The following is a 26,205-nucleotide window of genomic DNA, read 5'->3' on the forward strand; positions in this document are numbered from 1 at the left end:
GTCGTGTATGAACATCTTTAGGGACAATAAACAGGCCATAAGGGCAATAACAACTAGGACGGTAAGATCACGAACAGTCTTGGAATGCAAGAAGGAATTAAAGGTCTTCCTTGAGGATGGCACGATCCGCATCGTTTGGGTGCCGGGCCATAACGGAGTAACTGGGAATGAGAAAGCAGACGAGAACTGCCGTCAATAAACTTTGTTTAGCCGAAGCCATTCGAGTCGACGTTGTCCGAATTAAGGGCGTGGGCGACGAATGGGGAAAATGCTATGGGAAGGTCCAGATCGTGAGAAGACGAGGCTATTACTGAAAGGATGTAAGAAGTAGGTGAGTATAGATTTCGGTATCATAACGGAACACATAGGACTACGAGCTCATTTATGTAAAATCGGTGCGGCAAGTGATAGCATGTGTAGGGCATGCAGGCAAGATGATGAGACGTTGGAACATTTTCTATGTCACTGGCCGGCTTTCGCGCCTAACAGATGCCAGCACTTAGGTAGGGACACAATACCGGATATAAACCAACATAGGGGCGTGACATGGAAAACAATTAAGGATTTTGTAAGTAGCACGGAATTCCGAACCCTCTTTTCAACCTAACCTATGTCATTGCCCAGCTTTCGCGGCTAACAGACAACGGCACTTGGGTGGGTACACAGTATCAGACATTAAACTATTTAGAAGCGAATTTTAAAATTTTCGTTGGGTTATTCATTCATTTAGTCATTACTTTTATGGCCCAAGACCTTATATCGAGATCGGTCTATATGGCAGCAATATTCGAATCTGGACCGATCTGAAGAAGGATGTCGAAGGCTCTAACACAAATAACTATCCCAAATTTTGGAGAAAACGGACAATATATGCGCCTTTTATGGCCCCAAATCGGTCTATAAGGCAGCAATAACTAAAACTGGACCAATCTTGGTCAAGTTGCAGAAAGATGTCAAGGTGCTTAACACAAACTGTCCCAAATTTCGGCGAAATCGTACAATAAATGCGCCTTTTGTGAGCCTTAGACCTTCAATCAAAAGATCAGTCATTCTGGCAGCTATATCCAAATCTGAACCGATTTAAAGCATCGGATATTAGACGTGGCTTTTATGGGCCTAAGACCTTAAATCGGCGGATCGGTCTATATGGGGTCTATATCAAGATATAGGCCGATATAGCCCACTTTCGAACTTAACCTGGACAAAAAAAAATCTGTGCAAAGTTTCAGCTCGATATCTCTATTTTTAAAGACTGTAGCGTGATTTCAACAGACAGACGGACAGACGGACGGACATGGCTGGATGGTCTTAAATTTTTACGACGATCAAGAATATATATACTTTATAGGGTCGGGAATGGATATTTCAATGTGTTGCAAACGGAATGACAAAATGAATATACCCCCATCCTTCGGTGTTGGGTATAAAAAGCTAAAGCGCCAAATTATGGTCAACTTTTCTTTTCCCGAGCGCTTCCTAAAGATTCCGTTAGTGCATGATTTGCAGCGTCTGTTTTCTGCCTGTGTAGACTTACTTTGTCATATTGCATCCATTTATCTAATTCTTGGTGCTACATAGAACTTTGGATCCGTTGACACCATTCCCATAGTTGTTTTTTTTTTATCTGCTACTGTAACAGAAGAAGAAACATTCGAAATGTTCTGTGGTATGCATAGATTTTAAGTAATTAAACAACAATTAATTGTAGTATAACGTTTTTCGAATCACACAATTTATTGATGATGCAATTGCAAAATGCTTCTCAGTTTGCATTTTGCTCTTCTTTCTATGGGAGACTCTTTGGCTTTTTGTCTTGCATACTAAAAAGTATGATGCAACAACACACAATACGTTAATTTGCCGAGTTGTTCGATGATGTTTTGTTTTACCAGCGTTAAGGACCTCCTGCAGGCACACCTGCATGATTTTTCCCAGTAACTATCAAGCAATCTGTTCAAATGACATCCTGGCAGAACACCTGACGTTTTGTTTGTCGAACCCGCCTGTCCGATGAAAAGGAACGAGCACAGCAAGAATGTGAAAATAGACGCGTAGGTGTCTCTCGCCAAACCTATAGACTAGCCAATCCCACTGCGAGCCTTCCAAGTAACCAATGAAGCTTCGAATGAAAACTCATTAAATATTTAATTTTATATTGGTTTCAGCACAATGCTTAATTAAAAACTTTTTTCCGCCCCTTCGCAACTGAACGAAGGTTGCCGCTGCAAGATAACACTCTCCTTTACTACGTTTATAGTGCGAATGGAATCGAAATAGAACACACAAATTACCAGAAGGTTATGGCAAAAAGCATTTAACAACAACATGGGCGAGAATGTACCACATATTGTGTAAGGTAATCAAAGAAATTGTGCAAGTGGTGTTATATAAAACAAATTACAAAGGGGACTGGCATGCCTGTTCCCAGATGCAAAAGAGACAAAGAAATGGAGAGTGAGAGTAAATACCAAAAAATACCATATCCAAGATTTATCTAAGCCTAACCTCCAAAATCTCACTGATATGACATGAAAACCTATAGGAAAACAAGTAAAAAGGCATTAAGTTCGGCAGGGCCGAACTTTGAATACCCACCACCTCGGGTATATATGAAAACCCCCTTTCGACACAATCCGGTGAAATTGGATAACTTATTCACCCAAATTCGACACGGATATTGAGTGGTCTTAATAAAAATAGTAACTGTTGAATTTTGTATTTTAATAAAATTCAACAAAATCGGGAAATAAATTAAGCTTTTATGAGCTTCAGACCCTTAATCGGCACATCGGTCTATATGATAGCTATATCAAGATACAGTCCGATCTTAACCACATTTGGGTCAGATGGCGGGTGGCCTAAAACTACTCACTGTTTCAAATTTCAGACGGATAGACGGACAGACACATGGACATCGTTAAATCGTCTTAGGATTTTGTGGGGTCAGAAATTGATATTTCTGTGTGTTGCAAACGGAATGACTAAATGAATATACCCCCTATCCTACGGTGGTGGGTATAAAAATGAGGCTCAAATGAAAGGTATTTGAAAGTAGAGTACGAGACTAGAGAAAGTAGAGCTGCAGACTAGAATTTTTGCGCAAAATAAATTCCAAACGGTCATATAGATATATCAGTACAAAATTTTGGTTTATGTTTTTATACCCACCACCACAGGATAGGGGGTATACTAATCTACAATAGTTATTCCGTTTGTAACACCTCGAAATATTCCTCTAAGACCCCATAAAGTATATATATTTTGCATTGTCTCGACATTCTGATTCGATCTAGCCATGTCCGTCCGTTCGGCGAAATCTCGATAGCGGTCGAACGCGTAAAGCTAGTCACTTTTAATTTTGCACAGATTCTTAATATTGATGTAGGTCGTTGAGGATTGGGCCATATCGGTTCAGATTTAGATATAGCTCCTATATAAACCGATCTCCCGCTTTGAATTCTTGAGCACCTGGAAACCTCAACATTCATCCGATTTGGCTGAAATTTTGCACATAGTGTTCTGTTATGACTTCCAACAACTGTACCAAGTGCCGTTCAAATAGGTCAATAACCTGATATAGCTCCCACATAAACCGATCTAACGATTTGACTTCTTGAGCTCCTGGAAGCCGCAATTTTCATTCGATTTGGCTGACATTTTCAGCGTAGTCTTCTGTGCTAAGTACAGTCCAAATCGGACAAGAACCTGATATAGCTCCCATATAAACCGATCTCTCGATTTAAGTTCTTGAGCCCCTGGAAGCTTCAATTTTCATTCGATTTGGCTAAAATTTTGCACATAGAATTCTGTTATGACTTCCAACAACTGTGCCGAGTACCGTCCAAAGCGGTCTATAACCCGGAACTTAGCAGCTTTTACTTGTTATACACTCCACCATAGGATGGGGGTATACTAATTTCGTCATTCTGTTTGTAACTAATCGAAATATTCGTCTGATACCCCATAAAATATATATATTCTTGATCGTCGTGACATTTTATGTCGATCTAGCCATGTCCGTCCTTCTGTCTGTCGAAAGCACGCTAACTTTCGAAGGAGTAAAGCTAGTCGGTTGAAATTTTGCACAAATACTTTTTATTAGTGTAGGTCGTTTAGGATTGTAAATGGGCCATATCGGTCGATGTTTTGATATAGCTCCCATACAAACCGGGGATCTGGGATCTTGACTTCTTGAGCCTCTTGAGGTCGCAATTATTATCCGATTTGCCTGTACGACGGATGCTCTCATGACCATCAACATACGTGTTCATTATGGTTTGAATCGGTCTATAGCCTGATACAGCTCCCATGTAAATCTATCTCTATATTTTACTTCTTGAGCCCTCAAATTGTTCGATTCTTATTCGAATTGGCTGACATTTTATACAGGTCTCCAACATATAATTTAATTGTTGTCCGAACCGGACCATATCTTGATATCGCTCTAATAGCAAAGCAAATCTTTTCTTTCATCCATTTTATACCCTCCATTATAGTATACTAATTTCGTCATTCTGTTTGTAACACCTCGAAATATGCATCTAAGACTCCATATAGCATATATATTCATGATCGTCATGACATTTTAAGTCGATCTAGCCATGTCCGTCCGTTTGTCTGTCGAAAGCACGCTAAATTTCGATAAGTAAAGCTAGCTGCTTGAAATTTTGCACAAATACTCTATATTAGTGTAGGTCGGTTGGGATTGTAAATGGGCCAAATCGGACCATGTTTTGATGTGGCTGCCATATAAACCGATATTGGGTCTTGACTTCTTAAGCCTCTAGAGCGCGTAATTATCGTCCGAGTTGACTGAATTTTGCACGTGGAGTTTTTGTATCACTTCCAACAACTGTACTAAGTATTGCCAAAATCGGTGCATAACCTGATATAGCTGCCACATAAACCGATATTGGGTCTTGACTTCTTGAGCTTTTAGAGGGCACAATTCTTTTCCGATTTGGCTGTAATTTAGCAACAACAGAAACTTTGCAACGACTTCTCCCATGACTTTCAACACACGTGTCCAATATGATCTGAATCGATCTATAGTTTGATACAGCTCCCATATAAACCGATCTCCCGATTTTGTTTCTTGAGCCCCTACTAGGGGCAATACTTATCGGAATGGATTGAAATATTACACAATGGCCCGAACCAGACCATAACTTGATATAGCTCCTAAAAAGAGATACCGAGCAAAGAACTCTGCAAATGCTGCCGATGGTGGAGGGTATATAAGATCCGGCCCGGACGAACTTAGCATGCTCTTACTTGTTTTTATTTTATTTTATTTGAAGTCAATTATTAATAGTACAATTTGTGAGATTTTTTTCGAAAGCAGAGGAGCTGCATTTCCCCTGACATGACAGTATCATATCTCTCAAAAGAGAATTCATCGGTCTATGATCGAAGTTGGTGTGTAGCCTTTCAGTTGAAAATCCACGAGGATTGTGGATAATACTTAAATTCTTATTTTGAATAATTTGGAGTTTGTTGGAATTTGATTAAGCAGCTTTTTGAAAGCAAATAATTCCCAAAATAATTCCCAGATACTTAACATCATCTCGAATATTTATTACGTTTCTTGAACTCTTAGTGGCACCGATGAAACTCGTTTGGGAGATTTGTTGAATGGAAGCAAGACTGCCTTAGCTTTCTATTCTTGAACTTTAATTTTCCATTCACCGAAACATTTATAGCTGATCGATTTAGACCATACATGGAATAGTTGTTGCAAATCAAAACCAAGCACCTCACGCCAAATTTGAGCCAAATCGGATAAGAATCGCGCTCTCTAGAGGAAAAAATATTTCGATGTCTTGCAAACTGAATGACGAAATTAAAATACCCCACCCTCCATGGAAAGTATGATCGCTAAGATCCGAATATGGATTAGCAAATAAAGACAAGTACTTACGGGTAGAGTAGTAAAGGCGTTATTTCTAGATTGGGGAACTGCACCGCAGTCAGCCAAAAGTCTGCTGATACCATGAGGGCATCCAATTTCCTAAGGCGAACAATAGTAATATGGGTCCAATTACCATTGCTAATGCCGCTAAGGTCAGCTTAGTGATGGTAGTCATCGACTAGAGAAAACTCCGATGTCCTTGCGGAAATGCCGGTCCTTCTCAAGTTTTTGACGATGCAGGCGGGTATCGAGGCCGATACAAGGTATTTGATTGCGGGGTTCAACAACGCAAATGTGGCCGTTAACTTTCCATTAAGGAACAGGATCAATATTCTCATATATCATCGAATGCTGTCCAATTCTAGTGTAAACTCATTGATAATGGGCCTGCTTTTTATAGGCGAGTCTGAATGGCGTGCTCGACATGGCATTTTTTTACATTTTACATACAGGCTGGTATCGGCGCCGATACAAATTAATTGCCTTCGGAGATCAACTTGGTTGCGCGATGTCAAACGCTAGGATACCAAAGATTTCCTCACATCGTGAATCCCTACTTGGGAGCCTAAGGGACTGTAATTCCAATATTTCAACCACCGACTGGAAGATTTGTACACTGGATGAGCCCGAAGGCGATTGGAGACTTCCAGTATTCGGACTTAGCTCCGCAGACCTCAACAAGTCTGAAGCAGTTGTATTCTACGGGTTCAACAAGTTGAATCTGAAGGTATGTAGAAGTGGTTGACTCAATAGTTGCTGCTGAACACTTGTTTGAAGAACTACCGACCACATCTCTTAATTGCAGTAAACTAAAACTCTCTCTGCCCTGAAAAGAGGAGGAGAAAGCGTCAAAATGAGACCTGTCAACCACTGTGTGGGTGGGTCCTCTGATGTGATTTGGCTTAAATTGTGCGCCCGCCGGAAAAGACAGAACTCAATAGGTACTTCGACAGCGGCAGCTTATGAAGCATCTAGGGCGAATTCGTCCACAAATTCGCAAATGTCCACTGTCTTGAGAAAGAGTGGTTCCACGGTTTTCTCAACTGACCTTGGAGGCGTAAGGAAACTCATCACTACAAGTTCGAATGAATCTTGAGAGGATGAACTCCTGGTGGACTCAAAAGACGAGGCTAACGCAACAGTGGTGAAAATTCTGAATCCTGATAATTGTGCCGTTTCTGCAGATATATCTCCACCATTGTAAGGCCGTTTCGGCGGTGGCAGGAGGATTTGGCGTGATTATTATCTAGAAACCATGGGTGTGTGGAGAAATAGTTCGAAATAGAAATAGAATTCCAGTATTTAAACTACTCAACGGTACGGGGAATGGGGAGACACAGAGCCTGTATTCTTGCAAAGAATTGTCTAAATGTTTTTCTTCTTCCGTCGCTATGCACTGAAGATTCTGTAGCAGCCAGCCTTGAAATTTATAAGTCTCCATCCTGGTTGGCTTCCCTTTATATGGCACACGATGCAGATATATCGCCTTGAAGCCTTAAGATACTGATTGAAGCCGCTTCTGCAGGGAAAATAGCCTCATTGTAGAAAGTTTTGCTAATGCACATCACAAGATATGAGGAAGTTCGGATATCAACGAAAGAGGTGAGCTGCTTATTGCATATATTACAAATTTTAATCTGGCGATTTGTTATAAAGGAAAATAAACCCACCTTTATTATCCAGAACAGGCAGGGAAGATATAACCGGAAGGATATGCGACTGGGAGGTGATGGATGACCACAGCTTCTCTAATCATCGTTATTATAGTTTCAGCCTTAGAGAAAAAACTGCACAACTGGTCCCTCGGCTAAACAAAAGATCCCCCTTGATTGGGATTAATTTCGGTACACATTCTATGCGTCTATCCAGAAAAGGAAGTGGAAACTGCGGTGGACATGTAGATCACGAAGGCCCTGAATGACTCGTTTTTGTCAGCATGACCTAGAGGCGAACTGCGACCGCCATGGCTGCAGAAAATACTTCAGCAGGGCGATAGCTATAAGGGCAACACACGATTGGAACGTCTATAAGGGTGAGATAAGAAAATACAAAGGTGAGCTGAAAGAGATTCAAAACAAATGCTGGGTGGAATTCGGCATCTCCGTCCAGGATACTTTTGAGGCCTCTTGGCTAAGGAAGAAGGTATGAAAACACTCGTGATACACATTTCCCGTAAAACTCTCCAACGGAAAACTGGCGCCAAAAGAGGTTGTCACTGGTATATATTCGTCGGAGGTTATTGTGTTTAAGTCGAAAATCCTTGGGGCGATAAAAAGTTTCGAGTCCTTGAGTCACCTGACCCTGCATCACCAGTTGAATTACATGCTGTGTAAATACCAGTGGGATGGAAAGGCACAAAGATTATTTTCATTTCTAAAGCAGGGACACCGTAAAACACAAAGGCGCACGATTTTCGTCCTGACAGCTCTAGAGAGGTTGATAGAAACATATCTTAGGGCAAAGATCCCTGCAGATCACCTGTCTAGGTAACAACCTGCATATAGTAGAGGAAGTCCACTAAAACAGTTCTTCATGGCTTACTCGTCGGCATAAAGGGATCCTCCCACTATCAAGGAAAATTCAAATGTAGCATTGATATTGAAGGTGCTTCGAATAACATAATACCGACGTCAATCGTGTAGGAGTTGGAGTTTCTAAGCATTAATACTACCGTAAAATTGTTTATTTAAAACTTACTTACCAACAGAATCATTACAGCAGGTTTGATATCTGTAGATATATAAAGATGGGTCATTAGAGGAACACCCCTAGGAGGTACACTGTCACCTTTACTTTGGATTCTAGCCATTAGCAATATATTATTGTCTCTGGAAGAAAAAGGCATAAAAGTGGTCGCGTAGGATGATGACGTGGCAATTACGGTTAGGGGAAAATTTCCCAGCACTCTAAGAGATATACCGAAAGAAGCTCGACGTGCAACAGCGAAGTTGGCTACCGAAGGTGGTCTAGATATAAATCTGTGAAATACAGAAATAGTTCTTTTCAGCAGGAGATTCAAGTTACCTACCGTGGCCTTGTCTCCTTGGGTGGGGAGAATTCTCAATTTGCTGAAAGCGGAAAATAACTAAGTGTTTTACTGGACAGGAAATTGAACTTTAAATATAATATTTTGGCAAGAAAAGCTAATCTCGCCCTGTGTCGTACACTTCCATGTCATGCACTGTCATACCTTTAGTGCTACATGGTGTTGTGGTCTGGTGGACGCCGCTTCAAAAGTCCACCTGCTGTTCAATGCTTAGCCGTATTCAAAGGATGGCTTGATGTGCATCTCAGCCACACTGAGGAAGACACTATTCGATGCACTGAATTTAATGCTACACTTAATGAATCTGGACATTGTGGCTAGGCAATTTACTGCGGCCACTGCTATGAGGCTAAGGGAACTTTCTCTTTGTTTATGCGGCGGCTACAGACACTGTGTTATCCTCGATACAAAGCCTGATGTTCCAGGCAGTGTGTATAACGCATTGCCTGAGCCACTTTTAGATTAAATGTACTATACCACTATTCTTGATAGAACCGATTGGAACAACAATATCCCTGTTCATATGTAGGAAATTATCCGATTACTGTATTTTGCATCAAGCGATGATCCTTGTAATGGCTAAGGTGAATGGCTAAGATGAAATCCCAAACGGACGATTAGCTTTAATATCTTCTTAGACAGCCAGGCAGCCATTAAATCCCTGAAGAAAAATCTCTCAGCTGTGCGTTGTGAACATTCCAAAATTATGTATCATAACCTAGAATTGAATAGGTCTTTGGCTTTGCTGTCGATGGCTAGAAGATACATCGCAGTCATTGTGCCCGTCATGACATGTCGTTCGAAATTGACAACGTGGAGGGTACAGTTTTTAATGGATTCAAAAGGTTATGCTATGTTTAATGTGTTTAAATGTTTGCTAAAATAACAAAACCTCTGCTGAAAATGGAAAACTTTGTTATTAAAAAACATATACCTTTACTTCCATAATCCTCAAATTGACTAAGCTTCCGGAGGTGTTTTGTGTATAATTGAATGCCTTATACAATAATTTATTGTAGAATTACATTCGAACCATCAGATGGTGCCGTCTCAGAGAGAGGAGAGAGATTTAAGATTTTTCATTATTCGTAAAATTTTACCAATGATATCGAGCCAAAGAACCAAACTTTCAAAAAAAGATTCTGTATTCAAAATTAATTTCCTATTTGCTAACGAAAATGACCATTCGTTTTAAATTTTGATCGCTGATAGATTCTTATTTTACTTCACAAGTGACTGTCTAATTATTATTTTTTTTTTAAATTCTTCATTTCAATTCTTTCTTTCGGACCAGGCAGCTCCCCTCATGGTTTTGTTCCTGTGGGCAGCTATATTATAGCACGATCTATACCATATCCATGCCAGATGTCGGAATTTAGCGAAATTGGATAATAAATGGCGCTTTTATCGGCAGCTCAAATAAAAGCGTGCTAAGTTCGGCCGGGCCGCATCTTATTGGGTTGCCCAAAAAGTAATTGTGGATTTTTCATATAGTCGGCGTTGACAAATTTTTTCACAGCTTGTGATTCTGTAATTGCATTCTTTCTTCTCTCAGTTATCAGCTATTACTTTTAGCTTGCTTTAAAAAAAAAGTGTAAAAAAAGTATATTTGATTAAAGTTCATTCTAAGCTTTATTAAAAATGCATTTACTTTCTTTTAAAAAATCCGCAATTACTTTTTGGGCAACCCAATATACACTCCACCATGGATAACATATTACGAGTTCTTTGCGCGGTATCTCTTTATAGGCAAACAAAGAATAATGAAAAAAAAAAACTGTTATGCTATTGGAGCTGTATCAAGTTAAAGTCCGATTCGGGCCATAAATGATTTGAATGGTACACATTGTAGAAGTCATTGTGCAATATTTCAGTCCATTCGGATAAGAATTGCACCCTGTAGGGGCTCAAAAAGCAACATCGGAAGATCGGTTTATATGGGAGCTGTATCAATCTATAGATCGATTTAGAACCTATTTAATACTGCGTCCTCTAGAGGCTCAAGAAGTCAAGCTCCCGGATGGGGTTTATATGACATCTATGTATTGTTTGTATATTGTTATGTATTGATTTGCGCTATACTTAGCGCAGTTGCTGAAAGTCATAGCTAAACACCTCATGCAAAATTTCAGCCAAATCGGATAAGTATCGCGCTCCCTGGAGGCTCAAAAAGTCAAGATCCAAGATCGCCATATTATCAGCTATACAGCTATTATCCGATTTAAACGGTACTAGGCACAGTGGCTGGAAGTAACACCAAAACACCACGTGCAAAATTACAGCCAAATCGGACGAGAATTGCGCCCTCCCGAGGCTCAAAAAGTTAAGACCCAAGATCGGTTTATATGGTAGCTATATCAAAACATGGACCGATTTGGCACATTTACAATCCCAACCGACCTACACTAATAAAAAGTATTTGTGCAACATTTCAAGCGTCAAGCTTTACTCCTTCGGAAGTTAGCGTGCTTTCGACAGACAGACGGACGGACGGACAGTCGGACGAACGGACAGACGGACGCACATGGCTAGATCGACATAAGATGTCATGACGATCAAGAATATATATACTTCATGGGGTCTTAGACGCATATTTCGAGGTGTTACAAACAGAATGACGAAATTAGTATACCCCATCCTATGGTGGAGGGTATAATAATTACTTATAAGTAATAACAAGTAAAAAAGATTTAAGTTCGGCCGGGCCGAACTTTGCATATCCACCACCTCAAGAAATTATATAAACCACCTTTCCACCATGCTCCCATAGCAGCTTGATCGAAATATGGTTCAATTTGGACCAAATGAATGGGCTAATAAGTACAAGTCATTGTTCAATTTTGTAGAACAAAATATTGATCTTTTGGTCTTTAAAAACCGATCTGAACTTGATACGACACGGATGTCGAAAAGGCCAACATTAGTCACTGTGTCAAATTTCAGCGAAATCGGATTATAAATGCGCCTTTTATTTTTTATGGGGCGCAATTTAAGATCGAGAGAGCTATATTCAAATCTGGACTGATCTGAGCCAAATGGAAGAGTGATGTCGAAAGGCCTACTATAACTCCCTTTACCAAATATCGGCGAAATCAGACAATAAATGCGTCTTTTATGGGACAAAGAGCTTAAATCGAGAGATCGGTCTATATGTGGGCTATATCAAGACATAGTCCGATGGACCAGATACTCTATATGGCAGCTTTATCGAAATATGTTTCGATCTGGACGATATTCCACAAACAGGTGTAGAGGTCTATCAAAACTCACTGTTTCAGATTTCATCAAAATCGGATGAAAAATCCTCCTTTTATGGGCTCAATACTCTATATCGGTAGATTGGTTTATATGGCAGCTATATCCATATATGGTCTGATCCGAACGATATTCAACAAGAAGGTTTAGAGGGGTACCAGAACTCGCTGTGCCAAATTTCATTGAAATTGGATTAAAAATGCTCATTTTATGGGCTCATTACACTATATCGGGAGATCGGTCTATATGGCTGCTATATCCAAATATGATTCAATATAGACCACATTTGACAGGATTGGATAGGATTCTACCAGAACGCACTGAGCCAAATTTCTTTGAATTCGGGTAATAAATGGATCTTTTATAGACTGAATACCCTATATCGGGAGATCGGGTGGTCGGTCTAAGGGTAGATATATCCAAATATAGTCCGATCTGAACCGCACTCCACAGAAATGAATAGAGATCTACCAGAACGCACTGTCCCAAATTTCATCGAAATTGGATGAAATATTACCAATTTATTGCCTCAAGACTTTAAATCTGGAGATCGGTCTATATAGCGGCTATATAAAACTAAACTGAAATCCCACTTTATGAGACCACAAGGTCAGGTTTATATACAAAGAATACGAAATCATCAAAAATAGTTGAAAATGTTTGTATACCCAAGATATTTGCAAAATTATAAATACCCAGCTTTTAGGTATAAATGGGTAAATACCCGGGTATTTTTCCCTATTTACCGGGTAAATACCTCTTGGGTATTAACCCATCGCCCATCTCTACCAATGCCTTCTACTATGGTCAAACGGACTGTAACTTGACATAGCTGCAATAGCATAACAATTCTTATCCATAATTCTTTGCTTGCTTAAAAATAGATACCGAGCAAAGAACTCGACAAAGGCGATCTAAAGTGGAGGGTATATACGATTCGGCCCGGCCGAACTTAGCACGCCTTTTCTTGGTTATAATTTATTAAACTGTCTATATCATCTACACTTTCTTGAGTATTTAAATTATTTTCCGCACCTTTCTATAAAACTCATAGATTAGGTGGCGGAGAGGGGCCTTAACATGCCCTTTCTCGAAAATTTGTCTTCTTTTTACCCACTATAACTCTCTACAGTTTCCTTTTCTAGAAAAGTAATTTATGAAAATTTTAATTTTACTTTATATTGAAACTTGTGTCAATATGGTAATTATGTGTAAGGTTATGTAAACTGTATTCGGAATTCGAAGTATAAACTACAAAACTTGACCCGGATTTCGGGACAAAGCATGGCAATTTCTGAAAATTGTCCCATGATGTTTTATTCGACTTTCCTTTTTTATACCCACCACCGCAGTATAGGGGGTATATTCATTTAGTCGTTTGCAACACATCGAAATATCAATTTCCGATCCTATAACGTATATATATAGGGTGATTTTTTTGAGGTTAGGATTTTCATGCATTAGTATTTGACAGATCACGTGGGATTTCAGACATGGTGTCAAAGAGAAAGATGCTCAGTATGCTTTGACATTTCATCATGAATAGACTTACTAACGAGCAACGCTTGCAAATCATTGAATTTTATTACCAAAATCAGTGTTCGGTTTGAAATGTGTTCAAATTTTGACAAATTTTGTTCAGCGATGAGGCTCATTTCTGGTTGAATGGCTACGTAAATAAGCAAAATTGCCGCATTTGGAGTGAAGAGCAACCAGAAGCCGTTCAAGAACTGCCCATGCATCCCGAAAAATGCACTGTTTGGTGTGGTTTGTACGCTGGTTGAATCATTGGACCGTATTTTTTCAAAGATGCTGTTGGACGCAACGTTACGGTGAATGAACACATTTCGAACCGAACACTGATTTTGGTAATAAAATTCAATGATTTGTAAGCGTTGCTCGTTAGTAAGTCTATTCATGATGAAATGTCAAAGCATACTGAGCATCTTTCTCTTTGACACCATGTCTGAAATCCCACGTGATCTGTCAAATACTAATGCATGAAAATCCTAACCTCAAAAAAATCACCCTTTATTTCGGATCGTCGTAAAATTCTAAGACGATTAACGATTTCCATGTGTCTATCCGTTGTAATCACTATAGAGCCTTCAAAAATTGAGATATTGAGCTGAAATTTGGCTTAAATACGTCTTTTTGATGAACGCTGATTAAGTTCTTGAACGGGCCAAATCGGACCATATTTGGATATAGCTGCTATATAGACCGATTTTCCGATAAAGGGTCTGAAGGTCATAAAAGCTTTATTTATTACCCGATTTCGTTGAAATTTTAGAAAGTGAGTTTTTCTGAGCCTCACGACATCCGACCTTAATATGGTACAGATTGGTTAATTATTGGATATATCTGCCAAGAAGACAAATATTTTGTTTCACAAAATTGAATAGTGACATATATATTAGACCACTCAATGTCCGTGCCGAATTTGGGTGCTAAAGTTATGCAATTTTCACCTGATTGTGTCGAAATGGGATTTACATATATACCCGTGGTGGTGGGTATACAAAGTTCGGCCCGGCCTAACTTAATGCCTTTTTACTTGTTATTATTATTAAATCGAAGCTATTATTTTTCATACTTTTGCATTTTTTGAAGTATGGCCATATTTTTAGCACTTGAAAATTTGAACGAAGAATTAAATATTTACCATAGGGTGGTATGTTTATTCTGAAGCACTTTTCTCCAATTACATGTCCATGTTAAAGTAATATTAAGGGTATACCTGAAAGTAATTGGTAACCGAACTTTGATTCGTTTTACCCACTGACTTTGCCGGTAAAGCAAAAAAGATTGCTGTGTCTGAACCCTATTTGGTTGGATATCGACGGGCCTAATAAAACTCTTAACAACTAAATGCGACTGTTATGGACTTAACACCCAAAATAAGCATATCGGTCTATAAATAAATATTGTCCATTATACCCAATATTTGGGTTGGATGTGTGGGCCCTTCCCAACTTTCAGCGAAATAGGACAATAAATGGGCCAGTTTTGGGCTTAAGACCCTTATCGGGATTGGTCTATAAGGAAGCTATATCCAAATAAAATCCGGCCCATTCAAGAACCAATATAGACCAAGGATAATTTGTTCGTGATTTCTTTACGATTTGCATATAACCTATTCGTTTAGTATATGGCAGACTTTACTGCAGAGGTCCTAGGCTTATATTTCACAATAGTCATCTAAAATTGTAAACGGAATCCATCCCACAAGCTATGACATATAGATACTTAAAATATTGGGATTTTCAATAAGAGGGCTACAAAGGATTTTTTTTTTTAAATAAAACAAAAACGGTTTTGGGTATCAATGAAATTCTTTACTTCTGTGAAAGTACGTTCGATGCCATTATGTATGGAACTCAGCTTCTTTGGCATGGCCACCACGGGCACGCTTGCAGAAGTCCAGCTGAACCCAGTTTTCGGCCGGTTTCACGCATAAAGCGGCAGGTACTGCTGCAATTTCGCGTTTGATATTCCTACGAAGTTCCACAAACTCCAAATTTCGGTGTTATTATTTAATAATTCCGACTCGTTGTTGGCTCGTATAACTTTCCATCATGAAATGGCAAACCATACTAAAGAGCGGCAAAAAATATGGTGTCGTTTGCTGTCCCTATCGGTCTACTTTTGTAGCGTCGCTGAAAAAACCCTGTAAATGCCACAGCTACTAATTTATCTTTCTCAAAGGAAATGCAAGGCATAAACCAGTAAGGAAGGGCAAAAGTCGGGCGGTGCCGAATGTATAATACCCTACACCTACCCTGTAAGTACAATGTGACACCTATATCCAATTCCGAACCAATTTTGATGGACCTCGGCGAGAAAATATGTTCAAACTGTAAGTACTATGGTTGACAAATGACAACATTACGGCAAATAACACAAAATCTGACGAAAGTATATATGGAAACTATATCTAATTCTGAACCGTTTCCGAGCAAACTTCTCAGATAATGTGGTAGTCGTCGATAAAAGCGTTGTGTAAAATGTTGGCAAGATTGGTCAATAAATGCGCTTGCAGTGGCACTTAAAGTAAAAATCGGGCGATATACATATATGACAGCTATATCTAAATTTGGGCCGATTTCTATGATGTTCACCAGTTATATTAAGAGTCATAAGAAAATCCTTCATGCTAAATCTAAATCTGAACCGATTTTAAGCAAACTCCTCAGATACTGTGGCAGTCGTCGAGGAAAGCGTTTTGCAAATTTTTTGCAAGATGGATCAATAAATGCGCTTGCTGTGACTCTAGAAGTTAAAATCGGCCGATATATATATATATATATATATATATAAATATATACATATATATATATATATATGAGAGCAATATCATAATCTGAACCGATTTCTCCAGTAATGTCGACCGTCGTAAAAAAATTCTACCTGCTAAATTTCGTGGGAATCGGTTAACAAATGACCATTTTATTGCATTATAACTGAAAATCGGACGGATATATATGGGAGCTATATCCAGATCTGAACCGATTTTTTCCAATTTCGATTTTTTCCAATAGGCTTCGTCTCTAGCCCGAAAAACATGCCTATAATAAATTTGAAGACGATCGGATGAAAACTGCGACCTGTACCTTGTACACAAATTAGCATGGGCAGACGGACAGACAGACAGACGGACATAGCTAAATCGAATCAGAAGGTGAGTCTGAGTCGATCGGTATACTTATCAATGAGCCTATCTCTCTTCCTTTTGGGTGTTACAAACTAATTCACTAAGTTATAATACCCTGTAACACAGTAGTGGTGTAGGGTATGAATATATAATAATCTGAGCTCAGAAAAATTGCAAAGTATTTCTTTCAATTCCTGGGTGTTTAGGTTTGGCAGGAATAGGAGACTTTTGCTTGGGCACTAATTGGTTTATTATTTTATTTAATAGCTCCTTTATTCCCTGTTTTATTGATTAAGTATAGGTTTTTGCATTTTCTCCGGTTTCCTTCCCCATTAAACTGAGTAATTAAATTTCTCCAACATAGATGTGTGCACAACCAGTCCATTGTTTAACATTAAATTTGAAACCAACACCTACCCACGCAGAACAAAGAACGAGTAAATGAACTAAAAAGGACAATATCGCTCAAAAAGTGCCAAATGGGAGGTGAATGGCGAAACAAAGACAAATGACCATCCCATATATGTCACATTGATATTTCGTTCGGCTTCTTCATTGTCACCAAGAGAAGCAGGAAGACACAATATTATAGCTGTCAAAAATCGCTTCCCTCCTCGATTTCATTTTTATACCCTCCACCATAGGATGGAGGGTATACTAATCTAGTCATTCCGTTTGTAACACCTCGAAATATGCGTCTAAGACCCTATAGAGTATATATATTCTTGATCGTCATGATATTTTAAGTCGATCTAGCCATGCCCCTAAGAGGCGCAATTTTTATCTGAATGGACTGAAATATTACCCAATGACTTGTACAATGGTCTTCAACATTCAGTTCACTTATGGCCCGAATCAGACAATAGCTTGATATATCTTCAATAGCAAAACAATTCTCATCCATTATTCCTTGTTTGCCTGAAAAGAGATACGGCGCAAAGAACTCAACAAATGAGATCCATTATGGAGGATATATTAGATTCGGTCCGGCCGAACTTAGCACGATCTTACTTGTTAGAAATCTTTTAAAGAATAACGCGGTGTTGAAAACTGTGGTAATAACAGGAGTTCTAAAGTAGCTTTTTCTTGTTTCGCGATATCAGCAACCTGAAATTGCAATGTCTGGTCAAGACTCCCACCAAAAATCCAAGGTCGCGCATGCCAGTCCAAGGACAATCGACGTCCACGTTCCCGAGAATATAGTCTATATAAAATATAGTTACCGGATATCCAAATTTCAGCGAAAACTTGTTATAAAGCGCCTTTTATGTGCTTAAAACCCTAAATTGGTCCATCCATATAAATTTAGTCTGATCTAGGCCATACTTGCTTCGGATATCGAGTGGCCTTGCCCAACTCATTGTTGCTGTTGTTGTAGCAGTGTGTTGTGTTCTATCTTTCGGGTGATCGGTCTATATGCCATCTATATCTGCGATCTTGACCACATTTCACAAGAACGGATAAGGGTCTACCAAAACTCACTGTGCCAAATTTCATCGAAATTGAATGAAAAATGCTCCTTTTATAGCATCAACACTTTATATCGGGATATCGGTCTGTATGGCAGCTTTATCCAAATATGGTCCGATCTGGACCACATTTGACAGGAATAGGTAGAGGTTTACCACAACTCACTGTGTCAAATTTCATCGAAATCGGGTAATCAATGAATCTTTGATGGCCTTTATACCCTATTTCCGGGGATCGTATTGGCCTATATCCAAATATGGCCCGATCTGGAGCATACTTCACAGGAATGGGTAGGGGTCAACCAGAACTCGATGCACCCTATTTCATTAAAATCTAATGTAAAATTACCAATTTATTGCCTGAAGACTTTAAGTCTGGAGATCGGTCTATATAGCGGCTATATATAATTAAATTCCGATTTTGTGATATCAGAAGGTCAGGTTTATATACAAAGAATGCGATAAAAAATTGTTTGGAAATATTTTTATACCACTGATATATGCAAAACTACAAATACCCACCTTTTGGGGTTTTACCCATCGCCCATCTCAACCCAGAAGGTATTGCTTAGACAGCATGTGGTTATGTGTTCGCACGAATCTTTGTCTCTCAGGTGGTCCACCTGAGAACTGAAAAGACAGCCCGTCGCAGTTCGAAGTGCTGCGTTCTGACAAATCTGAATACTATTCCACTGTGTGTCACAGAGCCGACGAGACCACACTCCTAAACAACCAGCACAGAGGGGCACCCCCTCTGTCCATGTCCCTGATATCCTCAGTCTGAGGGCAGTCCTTAACACCGCGTCAGATCTCACCAGATGTAAAATAATGATACCAATTTTAATGCCATAATTTGAATACATCCATCATAATAACATGGGTGCATACTAATCCAGCCATTTCCTATTATGAGACATCGAAATATAGATTTACGACCGCATAAATTTTATATAGTCTTCATCGTCTTGACATTTTACGTTTCTGTGTTTCATTATCAACAGAAAATCATCGCCATAAAAGGTCCGTAAATAAAGAATGACCCATCAATTCGAAGTTTTTACCGGCCAAAAGGACCCTGGTTTATGGTGAATCATTATTCGCCATGATGCAGTGTCATGGCGAATAATGATTCGTCTTCTCTTGTTCGTAATTCAAATTTCTCCCAAGACTTTAGGCAATTAACTTGCGATGTACCACTCAGAACTGACCGTTTTATGTAGGCAGCCACCTTTGGATACACCATAGCGCAGAGGTTTGCATGTCCGCCTATGACGCTGAACACCTGGTATCGAAACCTGGCGAGAGCATTAGAAATTTTTTTTGCGGTGATTATCCCCTCCTTATGCTGAATACATTTGTGAGATACTTTGCTATGTAAATACGTCTCTCTAAAGAGGTATCGCATTGCGGCATGCCGTTCGGACTAGAGTTTTAGCCCGTTTAGCTAATCTTGAACTTAAACTTGAATCGGACAGCACTCATTGATATGCAATAAGTTTGCTCCTGTTCCTTAATTGAATGTTATGGGCAAATTTGCATTTTTACGTAGCTCAAGCCGAACAGAACAAGGAAACAGGCGACCATTTGCTTCGAAGTGCTTCTTCCACGAATAATTGTTATTGGACTTAGCTCGACTTCAAGATCCACAAGCGCGATTATTGTTTTGGTTCGGGCTCATACACATAGATCCACGAATAGTCTGTGACAATCTTACGAACGTATTTTGAAACACTGTGGTCTTATTTTGAGCAATCGTCATATTGTTCGGAACACAACTAGCACAAACCTTTTTTACGGTAAGTTGTTCATGCAACATCAAGTGTTTCCTGGCGGAAGAATTGCTTAAGGATGCCTCTATCTCACAAAACGAATGACTAATCTAAACGGAATGACTAATCTAGTCATTCCGTTTGTAACACCTCGAAATATTTGTCCAAGACCTCATAACGTATATATATTCTTGATCGTCTCGATGTTTTGAGCCGTTCTAGCCATATCTGTCCGTCTTTCGAAATCACGATAGCGGGCAAAGGCGTTAAGCTAACCGATTGAAAATTTTCACAGATACTTAACATTGGTGTAGGTCGTTGGGGATTGCAAATGACCAATATCGGTTCAGATTTAGGTATAGCTCCAATATAAGGTCTCAATGTTAACCCAGAAAAGACTGAAATATGCCTGTTCACGAGGAAGACGAAGGGTGGGCCAATTTAATGCACCACGTTTCCTCAATAAGACGATTTCGCTATCTGACAAGGTCAAATACTTAGGAGTGATCTTGGACAGGAAACTGAATTCGAAGTGTCACATCCAGGAGCGTAGAAGGCTCACAGATGTTGGGCACTATGTAGACGGGCCGCAGGCTCGAAATGGGGCCCGAATCCGAGTACAGTCCACTGCCTCTACAGGAGCTAGATTAGATCAATATTTACTTACGCCTCAGTAGTTTGGTTGACTACGAAGGAGAAAAAGTGCAACATAGGGTCCATACAACAGGTTCAGAGAAAGTGTTGTCGTGGTATAGGCGGAACGATAAGGACCACGCCCTCTATAGCACTAGAGACTATTCTAGATATCCGACCCATCCAGATATCCGAGGCAGCCACTCGGATCGATCGAAGAATGGATTGAGGATGGAAGCAGCTCATACCATCGCGGTATAATCGAGGCGTCGATAGGAAACCTGGAAGGAAGGGAAGAGGTTCCCGATCGGATACCTGAGATGAACCTTGAGGTTGAGTGCGAGGCACTGCCGCCAGCTTTGGATTGACGGAACCCTAGTATTGCCATCTGCAAGATCATGTTACACGGATGGATCAAAGCTAGGGGACAGAGTGGGCCGGGAAATCTACTGAGATCTTAGATCTGTTTCAGACTGGGACTGAGATTTGTTTTAAAATGCCTGACCATAATATGGTCCAAGGAATGCGTGAAGGGGTGTGGTGCTAAGCGTCGAAGTCCAGATGACTGCCGTCAATAAACTTGGTTAACCCAAAGCCTTTCCGGTCGACGCAGTCCGAGTTAGGAAGTGGGCGACGAATGCCCATGCAACATTGTGGAGCAGCGAAACGGTCGGTAGGACGGCAAAAATCCTATGGGGGATCCAGATCGCGAGAATACGAGGCTATTACTGAAAAGAAGTAAGAAGGTGGTCAGTATAGCTTTTATTATCATAACGGAAACACGGCGTCACGTCGTGATATCATGTGTAGGACATGCGGGGAAGATGATGAAACGTTGGAGCATTACCTTTGTCATTGTCCAGCTTTCGCGTCCAACAGATACCGGCATTTAGGTGGGGACACAATACCAGACATGAACCAACTTAGGGGAATGGTATTGAAAACAATAAAGGATTTTGTAAGTAGCACGGAATTCCTAACTTAAAATTTTCTTTTTAGAGGTTACTTTATAGTTTTTAGAGCGCACAACAGGCCGATTACAGGCTTTGGTTATGTTCATAGTGGAATGGGGCAGATTAATATCTGCACACTTTTTTAACCCTATCCTAATCCAACGTCTCCTAAAAGTTAAGTTTGCTGAATTTCATGAAGAAGCCTGTCGGTTGATGTGAACGACACTTTTGAGGTCAAATTCCTCACTGTGCTGCGACCGCAGAGCTGTAGATCTTTGGGGGAGAAATTTTTACATCACAAATGTCGCCAGCATTAGAGCCACTGCTCAAAATTTTTGTTCTGATGTTCTCGCATTGCAACTATGTATATGGGAATATGGCCCGATGTGGACCATATTCAATTCAAATATCAGTCTTAATTTCAGCGAAATTGGGCAATAAATGTGGCTTTTATGTTCTTAAGACCATGAATCCACAGACCGGTCTATATGTGAATATGGTCTGATATTAACCCTATTCGGTGCGGATATCGGGGGTAATAGCATAATTCATTATTCCAAAATTCGGCGAAATCCAATAATATGTGTGGCTTTTATGAGCTCAATATCCTAAATCAGAAAAGCGGTCTATACGGCAGCTAAAACCAAATCTGATCCGATTGGGCCCGTTCGAGAACTTATGAGAATTTCGGAAATTTATATTTCGTTGTGTTGCAAGTGGAACGACTAAATCAATATAAAAATAAATATTTTAATGAAAAGTCGTGACCTTCTAAAACATATGTTTCAAATTTCAAGCAGCCGATTTAAATTCTACTTTGAGGCAATCGAGGCCTTCTTTTACAGTAACGAAATATTGGGTGGTTAGTTTATACGGGGTCGTACGATATAAGCGAATCCAGGCCAACTTTTCGGGCCAAGTTTTGAAAAGCAATTAAATTAGTTTGAAATTCGTGGGGGCTAAAACTTTTCTAGAGAGTGCTTATCCCCTTTCTACGCTTATGCCGAACGAGTTGACATGACGAACTACGTAGTGGTCGACCTGTTGTGGTGTCCACGCCAGAAAAGGTTAAAAAATCCACCAAATTCTATTGGATGACCATAGTGAAAGTTCATGAGTTAGATGAGGTCAAAGGCATTTCAAAAGTGCTGTACATTGCATATTTGGCGATGAGACAACTGTGAACAAGATGGGTGCCGTGATTGCTCATAACACAAATCCACCATTGCGATAGCAATGATTCATGAATCAAAGCTAGAATTGCTCGCATCTTTTCGCCAGGTTTAGCTCCCATTGAATTAAATTTTTGTTTCCAAACTTTAAGAAGTGGCTGGGCGAAAAGAGATTTGCCATTAATTATGAGATACAAGTTGTGGTTGATGACTTTTTTAAGGAGCTTGTCAGGTCTTACAACAAACAGGGTATTGAAGCTGTTAAAAATCGCTGAAAAATGTGGATCAAGCTAAAAAGAGATTATGTTGAGAAATAGAGAAAAAATGTCTCAAATCTTTTTGTATTTTCTTTGTTTGGTCAGATACATTTGGGACCGCCTATTCAAGTTTCAACGATATGCATACGTTGCTTGTTTGTGAGTTTCTCCATGATACTTTTCTATTTCACAGATGATGTATGGATACAAATATCAACTGGAGCTGCAACCCCGATAACCTTAACTAAAACAAGTAGGAGCGTGCTAAGTTCGGCCGGGGCGAATCCTATATACCCTCCACCATGGATCACATATGTTGAGTTCTATGCGCGGTATCTCTTTTTAGGCAAACAAAGAATATTGAACAAGAACTGTTATACTACTGGAGCTACATCAAGTAATAGTCCGATTCGAACTATAAATGAATGCTGAGCATTGTAGAAGTCATTGTGTAATATTTCAGTTTATTCGGATAAGAATTGCGCCTTGTAGGGCCTTAAGAAGCAAAATTGGGAGATAGGTTTACCAATGCAGACCATATTAAACACGTATATTGAAGGTCACGAGAGAAGCCGTTGTACACAATTTTTGCCAAATCGGTTATGTACCGATTTGCACCATACTTAGCACAGTTATTGGAAGTCATTGCAAAACACCTCATGCAAAATTTCAGCCAAATCGGATGAGAATTGCGCGCTCTATTGGCTCAAGAAGTCAAGACCCAAGATCGGTTTATATGACAGCTACACTAGATTATGAATCATGCTTAGCACAGTTGAATCATACTTAGCACAGTTGGAAGTGATACCAAAACACTACGGGCAAAATTTCAGTTTAATCTGACGAGAATTGCGCCCTCTAGAGGCTCAAGAAGTCAAGACCCAAGATCGGTTTATATGTCAGCTATATCAAAACATGGCAGCTATATCAAAACATCGACAGACGGACAGGCGGATATGGCTAGATCGACTTAAAATGACATGACGATCAAGAATATATATACTTTATGGGATCTTAGACGCATGTTACAAACAGAATGACGAAATTAGTGTACCCCCATCCTATGGTGGAGGTTATAAAAATCACCCTTTGTCTTAAACTATTCAAAGCAATTCGTTTCCAAGATAAGCAGCTAGGCCTTATCGAAAACGGATAGGGCACATAATATAGTCCAAAATAACACATATATTAGTATAATACTTACTTACTTACTTTAATTGGCTATGGCAGAAAATTTGTTCCACTAGCCGAACGTAGAATAGCATTCCAAGTGCCTCGATCTTCTGCGCTTATTCTAAAATCTCCGACACCAAGTTTTGAGGTGTCTCCCACCACTTTCTTTCCATCGGGCTTTTAGTTTTTGTATAATATTGTAGTAATTGTGTTTCATCATTCGTTCTTACTGGCAACAAAGAGTTAGGTAGAGAGACTTCTTACTTAAAGTTGGATGAGACTTGACTTACCTCTAAATTATAAATTAGCATACAACATTTGTAAACGGCGTACTTATAATTGCTACTTATTGGCTCACGAATGTAGCAGTATACAGTTATAAACTTGGTGGTGTACAGTCCTTATTCCAGCTTATGTAACATTTTTGTGACCGCAAACATTGCACATAAAACGTGGCTGCGAAAACTCGCATTAGTTATCCTTCAGATACTCTCGGCACACTTGAATTTGCTCCACTCTCTAAACAATGACAAAGCTGGAAACGAACAGTCTGGTAATTGAGATGATGGTGGTGCAGTCTTACACCAAAATATCGGATTTCAGACAACACCAGAAAGACTATGACACTTACACGACGGCCCACATGCACATGAAAGGATGCATGTCTGGGCAGCCTTCTTCTTTGTTTGTTGTTCATGACATAGCTGATGAAATTTTGCCTTGCACCAGCAACCAGTTAGCCAATACCAACCATCACATTGGCTAACTGGTTGGTGTGTGGCAAAATTTCAGTTTGTTTTCGATGAATTTTGTCCCCCATACATTATCACGGTGTGTTCTACTGCTTCCGGTGGTTGTTGTTCTTTGGCTTCGGATGAAATGCTTATTTGCTGGACTTGTAAATATGTAGCCAAAAAACCTTGTACTCAAATTTTTAAGAAATATGTATGTATAAGAAATTGAAAAGAAAAGCATTTTGAGTCTCCACAAAAATAGAAAGTTCAAAATATACAATAATTGTTTTACAACAATTGACAATCTTGTTGTTGGATAATATCCCATTTGCTACTCGACTTTAGATTGTTAAATGCTCAAGCATTCTAATCAAAGGCCCAGTATGCTATTGAACTGTACAATTTTTTGGCAATAAAGTCATAATACATTGCCGCCGGAAAGACAATTTCAAGTGTATGTGTCCAAATTCGCTTTTGTTCATTGCTTGGCTAATTTAGAATTATTGTCATGTCATTATTGTAGGCAGCCTCCCACGTTTCGATGAAGGTTATTAAATTTGGCATGATAAAAATCAGTTATCCTAAGAAATGTGGAGCATTCTGCTTTGTGAAACAGTTAGAATCAAAATGAATCTCTTAAGGCGGTGTTGTTGGACTAAATGATATGCCAAATCTTTTTGGGGCAAATTCCGTATAGCTATTATGCAATTACACTTCGGCAATTCGCAACAATTTTAAAGCATATATACAATACATTGATTAACCGGTAACTTGCAAATTGCAAATTTTGCCCACGAACATTCCACTAAGGAACAGGAGCAAATTCTCACATATCAATGAGTGCAAGCCGATTCAGGCGTGCCGCAGTGCGACACCTCTTTGAAGATAAGTTTTACATGGCATAGTACCTCACAAATGTTGCCATCATTAGGAGGGGAAAACCAGCGTCGGAAATTTTTTGTCTGATGGTCTCGCCAGGATTCGAACCCAGGCGTTTAGCGTCATAGGCGAACATGCTAACCTCTGCGCTACGGTGGCTTCCAGATTAACCGGTAACTTAAGTTTCTGAAACGGGTTATTTAAGAATGACGATCGCATACAGTGTTGTCAAAATAGGGGAAATTTCCCCAAACAGGGATTTTGTTTCGTGATTGGGGAAAAAATTTCTTATTTAGAGTA

The 26,205-nt window shown here is 39.5% G+C and overlaps 1 long non-coding RNA gene across 1 annotated transcript; it reads right to left on the bottom strand.

Moving 5' to 3' along the window:
- Positions 1-24,333: 24,333 nt before the first annotated feature.
- On the bottom strand, positions 24,334-25,236 carry LOC106085345 (uncharacterized). Its single transcript, XR_001220928.2, has 3 exons — positions 24,924-25,236; positions 24,583-24,827; positions 24,334-24,521 (listed from the first exon to the last, which is right to left on the bottom strand). It is a non-coding gene; the product is annotated as an uncharacterized LOC106085345 (long non-coding RNA).
- Between the last annotated feature and the right edge of the window lie 969 nt (positions 25,237-26,205).

This window comes from Stomoxys calcitrans, chromosome 5, assembly GCF_963082655.1.
Source record: "Stomoxys calcitrans chromosome 5, idStoCalc2.1, whole genome shotgun sequence".
Lineage (NCBI taxonomy): Eukaryota > Metazoa > Arthropoda > Insecta > Diptera > Muscidae > Stomoxys > Stomoxys calcitrans.